Source organism: Gymnoscopelus braueri, assembly GCF_963280865.1.
Source record: "Gymnoscopelus braueri genome assembly, chromosome: 24".
Lineage (NCBI taxonomy): Eukaryota > Metazoa > Chordata > Actinopteri > Myctophiformes > Myctophidae > Gymnoscopelus > Gymnoscopelus braueri.
Genome location: NC_137626.1, coordinates 14,941,307 through 14,956,821, shown reverse-complemented (window position 1 = coordinate 14,956,821; position 15,515 = coordinate 14,941,307). Strand labels below are relative to the sequence as shown.

General features: G+C 42.0%; 1 protein-coding gene across 7 annotated transcripts in view; it reads right to left on the bottom strand.

The window, feature by feature from the left end:
- The window catches only part of LOC308080136 (NACHT, LRR and PYD domains-containing protein 3-like), a 67,344-nt gene extending 52,439 nt beyond the window's left edge, over window positions 1-14,905 (bottom strand). For 4 of the 7 annotated variants that reach the window (XM_080421896.1, XM_080421901.1, XM_080421902.1 and 1 more), the window contains exons 1-3: window positions 14,835-14,905; window positions 12,246-12,357; window positions 4,269-4,380 (exon numbers count right to left, since the gene is read on the bottom strand). The gene's annotated coding sequence lies outside the window, so the exon portion shown is untranslated. Of the gene's footprint in view, window positions 1-4,268; window positions 4,381-6,872; window positions 6,974-12,245; window positions 12,358-14,834 lie in introns of those variants that run through there. The other 3 variants (XM_080421897.1, XM_080421899.1, XM_080421900.1) reach the window with 2 other exon arrangements.
- Between the last annotated feature and the right edge of the window lie 610 nt (window positions 14,906-15,515).

Here is a 15,515-nt window from a genome sequence, read left to right as displayed (position 1 = left end):
CACAACACAGCCACATGCACACGGTGAACACACACACACACACACACACACACACACACACACACACACACACACACACACACACACACACACACACACACACACACACACACCCCCACACACACCCCCCCACACACACACACACACACATACATACACACACACACACACACACACACACCCAACATGGGGAACCATGGATGAAACTATTTTTGTTGAGTAAAATTGAGTGCTGTTGTGTTGTGGTTGCTAAATTGACTCTGATATTTTGTTTCTATTTTTTACGCACGACGCATAACGCAATACCCATGTGTAGTTGTTTACATTGTGAGATGATTTTAATTTGAAGGTTGAACCGGATCTGTTCAACGGGTTTTTGTGAATTATGTCAGCTGTCCACCTATGTTCTTCACTTGACGCGCAGATTTCTGAATGAACCCGACCACTGAATGTATACCGCTGAGTATTGTTGAAGGCTGCTAATGCTATCTTGCGTTGAAAAAAGTAAAAAATAAGCACCTTTAAATTGAGTGACTGTCTGTAGGCTATTTGCTGCATGTACTCACGGGTAACAGGGCGGACAACGAGTCCATTATTTGAAGGGCGGGGCGGGTCTGGTTGTGGATTTTGATATAATCACGGGTGACGGGTCAGTCTACGGATCTGATTATTGACACAATGCACTCACAGACAGTTACAGTACTGTACATCCTAAAGTCTGATTTATACTTGGTTACGCAACGTGTCTCACATCAATAATTGCTACAAGCTCACAACGTGTCACAGATGCTGGTGTACAACTCATTGTGAATCATTGTCATGCAAATTAAATGGCCAATGTGCACACATGCATGTGCGCCTGTGGACGCGCACACGCTGGATGGCTGGAGAAGTCTCCTGGTGAACAGAAAATCCTAGGTTCGACTCCTGGCCCTGGCTATGTGTCAAGGCCTGTCCATGAACCCCCCCCCCCCCCCCCCCCGAGTGCTCTTCAAAACCACCTGAGAGGCCATCAACTGGGTGAAGCTGAAAACAGAATTTCCCCTGTGGGATTAAGCAGGTCTCCCATTTCCCTTTCCTCCCATTTCCTGTACCCTCTCTTCCTCTCCTCTCTTGACATAAATTAAGTTGCACACTATGCAACTCCATTTAACTATTTTTGTGAATCCATTAGAAGGAGACTGCTTCATAATCTATCCTGTGCTTTAAGCTAAATAATGACTTCATTTAACCCATTTAGACCTGAGGCCGATTCTAAAAACGCCTTCTAAATCCTGACCTAAGTTTTCTGAAAAACGTACAACAAATGTATTTTGCTATATACTGTAAATAGCAACAGGAACCCCAAAAGGGGTTCCCGTCCTGAAAGGTAAAGTTACAAATTGGGATTCCCACCCAAAATGGGAACAAACCCTTTTCAATCTTGCTAACAGCCCATACTATATAGGCAGTGCTTCCGCTATAGGTGAAAATGTGTCATTGTCAGAGAGGACATCCTTCAAAGTATCAATTTTTGGGGGGTTTTCTCTTGGCAGCCTAAAATATACAGCAGGTTCTGTCAACTTCATTATTAGCATTATTTTCCCCTTTTAATCCTCCTTTATCTGAACATTAAGTATGAGCAATTTGATATCAAAATAACCAAGAGTAAGATGGAGGCAGAGAATGAAAATACCAAATAAAAGTGAGGAAAGCATATGAATTTTTATTAAATGTTTAAACAAAAATGTCAGTGTTTTTTTTATTGTTGATCTACAAGCTCGCAATGTGAAGTGAAGTGATGAGCTTGTAAATCAGCTATTTTCACGATTCGTCATATTATAGGGATTAAGTGGATTGCTACTATATTATACTATACCGCTATACTGTATATTATCTCAACATTCTTATATTATACCATATAGCCTACTATATAACATTATTTTTGTACTATATTATATTATTATATACTATCTTAAACTATTATATTTGCTATTGTTATTGCTACTACTTGTATCTCTCTCTCTCTCTCTCTCTTTCTCTCTGTCTCTCCTCTGTCTCTGTCTCTCCCTATCTCTCTCTCCCTCTCTTCTTTCCCCCCGACACGGTCGAGGCAGAAGGCCGCCCACCAGTGGCGTAACGCAGAATCGCGGGGCCTCCCCGCGGGAGTTTCACGTGAGGCCCACGCACGTGCATGTGCGTGCACAACACCGAAAATTTTCGGGTCTAATTCGGGTATAATTCGGTCTAATTCGGGTCTAATTCGGTTCTATTTGACCAATATAAATCAACTTTTTTTTTTTTTTGCTGTAGAAATATTTGTATCAACGCAGGCGGGGCCCCCCCCTGCTGGTGGCCCCCCCGCACCGCAGCACTTGCTGCCCCTCCGTTACGCCACTGCCGCCCACCCTAGAGCCTGGGTCTGCCTGACGTTTCTTCCAGTTAAGGGGGAGTTTTTCGTTGCCACTGTCACAAGATTTCTTGCTCAGGGTGGGACTGTCGGGTCTCTGCTCTACATGTAAAGTGTCTTGACACAACTTGTTGTGATTTGACACTTTAATAACATTGGATTGAATTGAAAGTGGTTAATAAAAAATACATTTTAAAAAGCAGGTGTCAGTGTGTCAGAGGCCACTCTGTAGATGAACAGATAGCCAGCATGACTGTCTACTTACACTCCTACTGTGCTTGAGTCAGATGAAGGCAGACAGAGTGACTGTTATCATAGTAACAATCACATTCCAGTCTCCACGACTTGTCACTGCCTGTTGTATCTTCTGTGTTACTGCTCTGTGTACCCAACCCAATTACCTCACTCTATACCTACCAGTAAGAAGTCCAATCAGACCCTCTCTAGAAAAAAGAGCTTGAAGACTATATAGTCAAATGCGTCTGTCTGTCTGTCTGTCTGACAGTGTGTCGGCCATGTTTTTCTACAAATGCCCTATCAAGCTGTATTTGTGCCATGCTGCTTTGATTCCATGAACACACACACCAGTGGTGTGTGTGTAATACAAATAAATTGCCTCCAGTGTGTAAGGATCTTTAGGTTATACTTCCTCAAACCTTGTTTAAGACAACATAATCCACTATGGTTGACACTGGGGATGGGGGAGAGACAAATTTAGAGCTGCATATTCTCTTTGATAATAAAAACACTGACTGATTTTAGACCATTAAACAACAACAAAATATATTCACAATTCTTTTTAACCAAATACCTTAATATTGACAATGTAACGATAATATTGTATTGTGACGGAAACACATCTAACATAAGAAAATAAGCACAATACGTTGTGAACTTGTAGATTGTTAATTTTTTAACATCTAAAAAATATATAACATTGGGCTTGAAACCAGGAAAAGGCAACAATTATTTCATGCCACAATATCCAAAATCCCATTCAATATCTATTCTAATAATGTCACACAGATGACAGACAGGACAGCGTGCCTACACACACACACACACACACACACACACACACACACACACACACACACACACACACACACACACACACACACACACACACATTACGGCAAGATCACATGAGGTCGAGCAGTCAGGTAGTGTGTGTGCGTGTGTGTGTCATTGAATTTCATACAGTATCAAACAACTTCATGCTTTCTCTACACGCAGGTAGATGTTCTACTGTGTACTGGTGGGAATGTGATGTGTCAATCACAAGTCAACCTTCATAGCAGGCAGGCTCTTCAGCAGTGTTGCCAAGTCTGCTTATTATTACGACTTGTTTTTCTGTAAAGTTGCTTGTTAAGTAGCTTGCATTTGATGTATTACCCAGTATTGACCTGCTTACCGTAAATCTCTCTGGATTAAGAGTGTCTGCTAAATGCCTAAATTGTATGTGGGTTGCGTTTTTTGGGGGGCCTGTTTCTAAAGTGTCATTGCTTATTTGGGCTTGCTTCCTAATGTTGTTTAAACCAGTGGTTCTCAAACATTTTCATGTCAAGGACCCCCAAATTAATATGCATTTGTCCGCAGACCCCCATCTGAAAACAATTTGTGCCAGGGACCCCCATACAAGATTTGTGTATTTAAAATGTTTCACTTGTATTCACACAAATAGCCAATGAATATAGTTTTAAAGTGGTAAAACTGATTTTGATGCATGATCCTTTGAGTGTGATCATGCGACCTACAGCAGTCTCTTCTTTTTGGGCTTGTTTTCGTAGACCGGGCCTGCTTGTTTCTCTCGCACAATCTGGCAGCAGTGCTCTTGCAGCCACTGTCATGGGAATACAGCTTGCGAGGGGTCACTCACCTGGTCGTGTTTGATGATATTGGGGCCCGTCACGGTGTCATCCATGTCACTGCAGGTGTGATCCAGTGTGTTCCAATGGCAGCCCCATTGGCTGCTCACACAGGATATGCACCTGGACCCCACACACACAAACACACACACACACACACACACACACACACACACACACACACACACACACACACACACACACACACACACACACACACACACACAGCAATCTATTAACAGGATTTAACAGATAGAGGCAGTCTTACGTAAAATGACACAGACAGAGACGTCTATGCGCACATACCAATCAAACACAACCTCCCACCCACATACACATTAGCACAAACAACAAACACACACACACACACACACACACACACACACACGCTACACTCTGATGGAGGGGGTCGGTGGACAGACAACGCGTCTGAAACGCAAGCCAATCCACATGCATTAACTTGCATTGACCGCACGCACGTGCACACACACAAACACACACACACACACACACACACACACACGCACAAGCACACACAAACACACACAAACACACACACACACACACACACACACACACACACACACACACACACACACACACACACACACACACACACACACACACACACACGAAAGACAGACAGTAGGACAGCTGAGAGACAGACAGTGTAGGAGAGACAGACAGTAAGACAGCTGAGAGACAGACAGTGTAGGAGAGACAGGCAGTAGGACAGCTGAGAGGGAGACAGTGTAGGAGAGACAAACAGTAGGACAGCTTCTTCTCCTAAGATACAGTTTATGTCAAGAGGACAAAATTTGACTTCTGTCAGTTTCCATTATATAGATTGAAAATAACTTTATACTTTAACCACGTTTACCCACTTGAACCCAGCATCCTTCTGGGGGGAACATTCGCCAAAAATAGCCGATCTACAAGCTCACAAGACGTTGCAAGAGATTTGATGAAGATGGATAAAGAAGCATGTACTGTGCAAGTGTAGAGGGTTTAATAGCAGATCTACAAGCTCACAATGCGTCACATTTGGTTTAGACTGCAGGCAGAAAAATGATAATATAGGCTAACTGGGAACGTGAATGTGTAACTTGGAATGGTAACTGCAGATCCTGTATGTAAATTCGTTATGACAAAAACGTATAAAACAGCATGATCGCTGTAGCGTTACATGAATGATTATAGCCTAAAGATTATTCACTGGTAGCGACAAAGTAAACAATATTTACTTAATGTTAACGTTACACAGATTCACTTTTCAAAGTTCAATGTATGCCTGCTGTTTGTGTCCAGACGCGCATGAAACGGCTTGGTCGCTGAAGCAAAAATACACGGTTAATACATTCATAGGTTAAGTCCATGACGCATCACCGCCACAAACAGACCTTTTACACAGGTCAAAACGGCTGTTCCGCATATGTGCAGACTATTACTTGAAGTCATCAACACTGAGGATTCTACTCACTCCCTTTCGTCAGTGTTGCCAGATTGCAAGAGAAATAAGCAGCCAGGTCTATGAACATTTGACTGAATACGTTTTGTCTGTCTGTCTGTCTGTCTGTCTGTCTGTCTGTCTGTTTGTCTGTCTGTCTGTCTATCTGTGTGTGTGAGAGAGAGAGATCAGAGATGCCCTGATGTTGAAAGCAAGCGAGTTGTTGTCCGCACACGTTTATACAATGGACAGACTTCATAGAAAAACAAGCCCAAAGTCGCTAATAATAAGCAGACATGGCAACACAGAGAGAGAGAGAGAGAGAGAGACTTTTGAACCACACACAATTCATCCATTGCGCAGGGAATAAACAAACGATTACAATAATTTCACATTCTCTATAATTAGTAACATGTTGGTGATCAAATGGTTTTGTTGAAAGGCAATCAGAGGTTAGAGCTCATGATTAATGCCTCGGGTATAGCTATAGCCCGACTTCGTTTTGAGCGAAATACGCACGCATGCAGGCTGGGGCAGCAGCGCACATTGGTCAGATGAAATACAACATTTAGAGGTTAGATTTATGGGGACAACACAGTTATCATTTTTATTTCATTATTAGTATTAGGCCTCTTAGACACGCAAGTGTTAAGTGGTTAAACTGAAGTGATGTTGATACATTCCAAACATTATCAAAGTATTCTGTATTCCAACACACAGACACAGACACAGACAGACACACACACAGACACGGACACGGACACGCACACGCACACGCACACGCATACGCATACGCACACGCACACGCACACATAGGGCAGAGTGAGAAGTAACAGGAAACACATTCTTGACTGATGACAATGGGAGTTTCAGATCATTGTGACGATTATGCTCCGCTGTATGACGGTGTCACATGTGACATGTTATGGGATGAATATAGCAGATCTACAAGCTGTAGATGTTGCAGTTGTAATACATTGTGAGCTTGTAGATCTGCTATTTTCAGTAATTGACTAATTGACTTATTAAATGAAATCTCCTTTTTGTTATCAACCTTGCAAATAACTCACAGCCCAAGTATTTAACATTTTATTATTACTATTATTATTATAACTTGACATGAACCTATTAATGTGGTTTTAGAATAGAAAGATACATTTCTACTCACTCTTTTCAGAAGTTTTAACAGCAAAATGTCCGTCTCTTCTGTCTGTGTGTCTTTTGTTCGCCGTCTCTCTCTCTCTCTCTCTCTCTCTCTCTCTCTCTCTCCCCCCCCCCCCCCCCCCCTTACTGGGAAAAACATAACCTGACACCGTCAAATGGAAGAAGCTTGCGACACACATTTGTTTCACAGCCTACTTCCTGAAATCAAATGCAAATGAGATTTCCGGAGGGAGGGGGGTTTACCAGGCTAGGAAAAACAACCCAAAACCCAGAATACACAGTGGCAGGCCCGGACTGGCCCTGTAATTCAGGCCGGCTACATGAACACACATGAATGTGCCTGCCGCCTGCACTCACACACATGCCTTGTGCGTGCACACATGTGACAGCCTGACAGTGCTTCAGACCATACCAATAGTAGCCTACATTTTGTCTGAGATGTTTCTTGTCAAAAAAACTAAAAATACAAAGATATACCACACACTGTAGGCCTACAGTAGTAGTCACGACAACCAGGGGCGTAGCACCAAATTCTGGGCCCTGGGGACAAAGATTCACTGTGGCCCCCCCTAAGATTATTTTTTCTTTAAAAAATACCCACATTTTTTTTTGAGGGGGGGCCCTAGTAACTCAGTCCCACTTACACCCCTGTGACCCCTGTGACGCCCCTGACGACAACACTCACTTCTACTGTACAGTAGACTATGTCACAGGAGCAATCCATATGAATTGAACAGTTACAGCATTATTCATGTCCACATTGGCTAAGTAATCACCGGAAATCATTATTCCATTTACCAACAGTCACACAAAAGTTCTATATGCAGTCCAGTGCTTTTCTATTCCCATACCATCAAATCTTGTCAACAAAATGTTTCCCTCATTACAACAGTCACAACAGGGCTCCTAAAATAATGCTATACTATGGTATTATGAAAACATGATTGAGAGAGAGAGCTTTATGTCAAAAGCAACGTTCAATTTCTGTGAATTATTTCAGTAACATTCAAATTTGACAAAGTCAACTCACCCAACTATAAGAGACTAGTAGGTTTGGCCGTTGGGAGGGGCGGAACAACTTCATGCTTTCTCTACAGGCAGGTAGATGTTCTACTGTGTACTGGTGGGAATGTGATGTGTCAATCACAAGTCAACCTTCATAGCAGGCAGGCTCTTCAGCAGTGTTGCCAAGTCTGCTTATTATTACGACTTGTTTTTCTGTAAAGTTGCTTGTTAAGTAGCTTGCATTTGATGTATTACCCCGTATTGACCTGCTTACCGTAAATCTCTCTGGATTAAGAGTGTCTGCTAAATGCCTAAATTGTAAATATAGTTGTGGGTTGCGTTTTTTGGGGGGCCTGTTTCTAAAGTGTCATTGCACCTGGACCCCCCACACACACACACACACACACACACACACACACACACACACACACACACACACACACACACACACACACACACACACACACACACACACACACACATAGTCCATGGGCCAGACCAGAAGTCAGGGACACGTAAGGTGGCAAAATCTCTTTGGCACCATTTTGTTTGTAGGGTCCATATAAGTACTTTGAAACATGATAGCCTTTTCAAATGAGTAGCTTTAATACTTTTTTAGGACATACATTTTTTTGCCATTATCTCCCCACATTATCTGCACAGTAGTCCTGTACCTGGCCTATAGACCCGACTCTGTCACAGACCCTGCGGTCCACAGACTTGGACCTCCTCTCTGTCCCCAAGCCAAACAAGTGAACCTTCGGGGACAGAGCGCTCAGTGTGGCAGCCCCCACCCTGTGGAACTCTCTCCCAATAGGAATTCGCCGCATGCTCCAACACTGGACTCTTTTAAGGCTGCCTTGAAAAGACACTCTCAGGCTTATGGCTTATAGTTGTTTGTTGTTTTGTTTGTTTGTCTGTTAGTTGTTCATTGTTTTTGATGTAAAGCGTCCTTGGGTTTATGAAAGGCGCTATATAAATTCAAGCTATTATTATTATTATTATTGAAGTGAATGAAAGAGAGAAATTTTAATTTTCTTTTCCTCTGTATGACATGTTCTGTTAAAAAAAAAGTGGCACACTTTCTTCACTGATAACTGTGACTAAGCTACCACTTGGGAAAGGCTATCATGATCAAATATCATCTAGGGATATAGACCTATTCAAAATACAAAACTAGAATTTGCAAATGTTGCACTTGAGTGACCCCGCAAAAGTGAAAATGCTGTTCACATTGTATCACAACATGAGGTGTTGTGAGCTTGTAGACAAGCCATTTGCTGAATGTTTGCTCCAGAATAGGCATGCAAGGGTTCATGTGTGGTTCATGGTTCATAAGTGAAAGAAAGAGATTGAATATATGTATGTATGACATGTTCTATTCAAAAAAGGTTAGACGATTTTTTCATTCTTTGTATCTATGGTTGGTGTCATTGAAGGCTGATAACTGGGACTAAGCTACTACTTGGGAAGGGCTATCATGTTGAAATATTATCTAGGGATATAGACCTTTTCAAAACACCAAACTAGAATTTGCCACCTTGAGTGTCCCTGATTAGTGAAAATTCTGGCCTGGGCCCATGGACTAAATGCTGGGCTGAAGCTGAACTCTCCCTACTTCTCTGTCCTCAGACCATAGAGACATGTCTACCTCATCATCTCCTCGACTTCAGCATGGTTGACCCCATGCTAGTAAAACATCCACACACACGCGCACGCGCACACGCACACACACGCACACGCACATGCACATAGAGAGAGAGAGAGAGAGAGAGAGTAAAGTAGCTAGTAAACATTGATAGTTGTGGATTGCATATTTTTGGGCTTGTTTCTAAAGTGTAGTTGCTTATTTGTTCTTGCTTCCTATCATTTTTTTAAGTCAGTGGTTCTCAAAAATGTTCATGTTTAGGAAATTAATATGTATAAGATTTGTGTTGTTAAGATGTTTAAAAAATATTAAACATTTGTCACTTTTTTCAATATATATATATATATGTTTTAAAATAAGAGATCTACAAGCTCACAACGCATTGTTGTGAGCTTGTATGTGTATATGTGTATAGGTCTAAAGTGCTCATTTGGCCTATAATAATAGTCCCTTCTTTTGGAATAGTTTTCATAGAGCTGCAGGTTGCTTATTTCTCTCGCAGACACTGATAAGACAGCTCTTCCCTTCCATTAAACTAACAACAAACCCTGCTAAATAAAACAATTAAAGAAAATCTCACAATATATCCATGATACTTAAGATACCAATAACAGGCTGTGTCCCAGAAAGCTTTGGTCATAAAAAAGAGGAAGAACAATGTCAGCTTGTAAAACTTATTAGGTCAACATATTATTCCCACAATGTTACCAAAGCTGTCTCTATAATTGTATTCACAAAGATCGGATAACATTTCCTTTTCTATTGTTGGATTCACATGGATCGGTCTGCATTGAAAAGGTTATTGTCTCCGCCAGTGTTACGCTCCGCCCTAGGGGAACCGAGACACAACATAATGGTGTGGAAGACCGCCCTTTCCAGCTCCCAAGAACCTGTTCTGTTAAAAAAAGTGGCTTGCTTTCTTCACTGATAACTGTGACTAAGTTACCACTTGGGAAATGCTATCATGATCAAATATCATCTAAGGATATAGACCTATTCAAAATACAAAACTAGAATTTGCAAATGTTGCACTTGAGTGACCCCGCATAGTGAAAATATTGTTCACATTGTATCACAACGTGAGGTGTTGTGAGCTTGTAGACAAGCCATTTGCTGAATGTTTGCTCCAGAATAGGCATGCTAGGGTTCATGTGTGGTTCATAAGGTTCATAAGTGAAAGAAAGAGATTGAATAATGTTTTTTTTCCCTCTGTATGACATGTTCTATTCAAAAAAGGTTAGACGATTCTTTCATTCTTTGTATCTATGGTTGGTGTCATTGAAGGCTGATAACTGGGACTAAGCTACTACTTGGGAAGGGCTATCATGTTGAAATATTATCTAGGGATATAGACCTTTTCAAAATACCAAACTAGAATTTGCCACCTTGAGTGTCCCTGATTAGTGAAAATTCTGGCCTGGGCCCATGGACTAACACACACATACATACACACACACACACACACACACACACACACACACACACACACACACACACACACACACACACACACACACACACACACACACACACACACACACACACACACACACACACACACACACACACACACACACACACACACACAGCTGTCCTTCTGTCTGTCTCTCCTACACTGTCTCCATCAGCTTGCATACTATCTGTCTATCTGTCTTTCATCTGAGCAATGTGCGCTGCTGCCCCATATGAATTGAACAGTTACAGCATTATTCATGTCCACATTGGCTAAGTAATCACCGGAAATCATTATTCCATTTACCAACAGTCACACAAAAGTTCTATATGCAGTCCAGTGCTTTTCTATTCCCTACATACAACATACCATCAAATCTTGTCAACAAAATGTTTCCCTCATTACAACAGTCACAACAGGGCTCCTAAAATAATGCTATACTATGGTATTATGAAAACATGATTGAGAGAGAGAGCTTTTGCCTATGTCAAAAGCAACGTTCAATTTCTGTGAATTATTTCAGTAACATTCAAAGTTGACAAAGTCAACTCACCCAACTATAAGAGACTAGTAGGTTTGGCCGTTGGGAGGGGCGGAACAACTTCATGCTTTCTCTACAGGCAGGTAGATATTCTACTGTGTACTGGTGGGAATGTGATGTGTCAATCACAAGTCAACCTTCATAGCAGGCAGGCTCTTCAGCAGTGTTGCCAAGTCTGCTTATTATTACGACTTGTTTTTCTGTAAAGTTGCTTGTTAAGTAGCTTGCATTTGATGTATTACCCCGTATTGACCTGCTTACCGTAAATCTCTCTGGATTAAGAGTGTCTGCTAAATGCCTAAATTGTAAATATAGTTGTGGGTTGCGTTTTTTGGGGGGCCTGTTTCTAAAGTGTCATTGCTTATTTGAGCTTGCTTCCTAATGTTGTTTAAACCAGAGGTTCTCTAACATTTTCATGTCAAGGACCCCCAAATTAATATGCATTCGTCCGCAGACCCCCATCTGAAAACAATTTGTGCCAGGGAACCCAAGGTTTGTGTATTTAAAATGTTTCACTTTTATTCACAAAAACTAGCCAATGAATATAGTTTTAAAGTGGTAAAACAGATTTTGATGCATGATCCTTTGCGTGTGATCATGCGACCTACAGCAGTCTCTTCTTTTTGGGCTTGTTTTCGTAGACCGGGCCTGCTTGTTTCTCTCGCACAATCTGGCAGCAGTGCTCTTGCAGCCACTGTCATGGGAATACAGTTTGCGAGGGGTCACTCACCTCGTCGTGTTTGATGATGTTGGGGCCCGTCACGGTGTCATCCATGTCACTGCAGGTGTGATCCAGTGTGTTCCACTGGCAGCCCCATTGGCTGCTCACACAGGATATGCACCTGGACCACACACACACACACACACACACACACAGACATACACACACACACACACACACACACACACACACACACACACACACACACACACACACACACACACATAGCAATCTATTAACAGGATTTAACAGATAGAGGCAGTCTTACGTAAAATGACACAGACAGAGACGTCTATGCGCACATACCAATCAAACACAACCTCCCACCCACCTACACATTAGCACAAACAACAAACACACGCACACACACACGCTACACTCTGATGGAGGGGGTCGGTGGACAGACAACGCGTCTGAAACGCAAGCCAATCCACATGCATTAACTTGCATTGACCACACGCACGTGCACACACACAAACACACACACAAACACACACACACACACGCACAAGCACACACAAACACACACACACACACACACACACACACACACACACACGCACACGCACACGCACACACACGAAAGACAGATAGTATGCAAGCTGAGAGGGAGGAGAGGGAGACAGTAGGACAACTGAGATGGAGACAGTGTAGGAGAGACAGACAGTAGGACAGCTGAGAGACAGACAGTGTAGGAGAGACAGACAGTAAGACAGCTGAGAGACAGACAGTGTAGGAGAGACAGGCAGTAGGACAGCTGAGAGGGAGACAGTGTAGGAGAGACAAACAGTAGGACAGCTTCTTCTCCTAAGATACAGTTTATGTCAAGAGGATAAAACTTGACTTCTGTCAGTTTCCATTATATAGATTGAAAATAATGTTATACTTTAACCACGTTTACCCACTTGAACCCAGCATCCCTATTCTGGGGGGAACATTCGCCAAAAATAGCCGATCTACAAGCTCACAAGACGTTGCAAGAGATTTGATGAAGATGGATAAAGAACGCATGTACAGTGCAAGTGTAGAGGGTTTAATAGCAGATCTACAAGCTCACAATGCGTCACATTTGGTTTAGACTGCAGGCAGAAAAATTATAATATAGGCTAACTGGGAATGTGAATGTGTAACTTGGAATGGTAACTGCAGATCCTGTATGTAAATTCGTTATGACAAAAACGTATAAAACAGCATGATCGCTGTAGCGTTACATGAATGATTATAGCCTAAAGATTATTCACTGGTAGCGACAAAGTAAACAATATTTACTTAATATTAACGTTACACAGATTCACTTTTCAAAGTTCAATGTATGCCTGCTGTTTGTGTCCAGACGCGCATGAAACGGCTTGGTCGCTGAAGCGAAAATACACGGTTAATACATTCATAGGTTAAGTCCATGACGCATCACCACCACAAACAGACCTTTTACACAGGTCAAAATGGCTGTTCCGCATATGTGCAGACTATTACTTGAAGTCATCAACACTGAGGATTCTACTCACTCCCTTTCGTCAGTGTTGCCAGATTGCAAGAGAAATAAGCAGCCAGGTCTATGAACATTTGACTGAATACGTTGTGTCTGTCTGTCTGTCTGTCTGTTTGTCTGTCTGTCTGTCTATCTGTGTGTGTGAGAGAGAGAGATGCCCTGATGTTGAAAGCAAGCGAGTTGTTGTCCGCACACGTTTATACAATGGACAGACTTCATAGAAAAATAAGCCCAAAGTCGCTAATAAAACGCAGACATGGCAACACAGAGAGAGAGAGAGAGAGAGAGAGAGAGACTTTTGAACCACACACAATTCATCCATTGCGCAGGGAATAAACAACCGATTACAATAATTTCACATTCTCTATAATTAGTAACATGTTGGTGATCAAATGGTTTTGTTGAAAGGCAATCAGAGGTTAGAGCTCATGATTCAAGCCTCGGGTATAGCTATAGGACCCGACTTCGTTTTGAGCCAAATACGCACGCATGCAGGCTGGGGCAGCAGCGCACATTGCTCAGATGAAATACAACATTTAGAGGTTAGATTTATGGGGACAACACAGTTATCATTTTTATTTCATTATTAGTATTAGGCCTCTTAGACACGCAAGTGTTAAGTGGTTAAACTGAAGTGATGTTGATACATTCCAAACATTATCAAAGTATTCTGTATTCACACACACAGACACAGACACAGACAGACACACACACACACACAGACACAGACACGCACACGCACACGCACACGCACACGCACACATAGGGCAGAGTGAGAAGTAACAGGAAACACATTCTTGACTGATGACAATGGGAGTTTCAGATCATAGTGACGATTATGCTCCGCTGTATGACGGTGTCACATGTGACATGTTATGGGATGAATATAGCAGATCTACAAGCTGTAGATGTCGCAGTTGTAATGCATTGTGAGCTTGTAGATCTGCTATTTTCAGTAATTGACACAGTAATGAAATCTCCTTTTTGTTATCAACCTTGCAAATAACTCACAGCCCAAGTATTTAACATTTTATTATTACTATTATTATTATAACTTGACATGAACCTATTAATGTGGTTTTAGAATAGAAAGATACATTTCTACTCACTCTTTTCAGAAGTTTTAACAGCAAAATGTCCGTCTCTTCTGTCTGTGTGTCTTTTGTTCGCCGTCTCTCTCTCTCTCTCTCTCTCTCTCTCTCTCTCTCTCTCTCTCTCTCTCTCTCTCTCCCCCCCCCCTTACTGGGAAAAACAACCCAAAACCCAGAATACGCAGTGGCAGGCCCGGACTGGCCCTGTAATTCAGGCTGGCTACATGAACACACATGAATGTGCCTGCCGCCCGCACTCACACACATGCCTTGTGCGTGCACACATGTGACAGCCTGACAGTGCTTCAGACCATACCAATAGTACATTTTGTCTGAGATGTTTCTTGTCAAAAAAAAAGAAAATACAAAGATATACCACACACTGTAGGCCTACAGTAGTAGTCACGACAACACTCACTTCTACTGTACAGTAGACTATGTCACAGGAGCAATCCATATGAATTGAACAGTTACAGCATTATTCATGTCCACATTGGCTAAGTAATCACCGGAAATCATTATTCCATTTACCAACAGTCACACAAAAGTTCTATATGCAGTCCAGTGCTTTTCTATTCCCTACATACCATCAAATCTTGTCAACAAAATGTTTCCCTCATTACAACAGTCACAACAGGGCTCCTAAAATAATGCTATACTATGGTATTATGAAAACATGATTGAGAGAGAGAGCTTTTG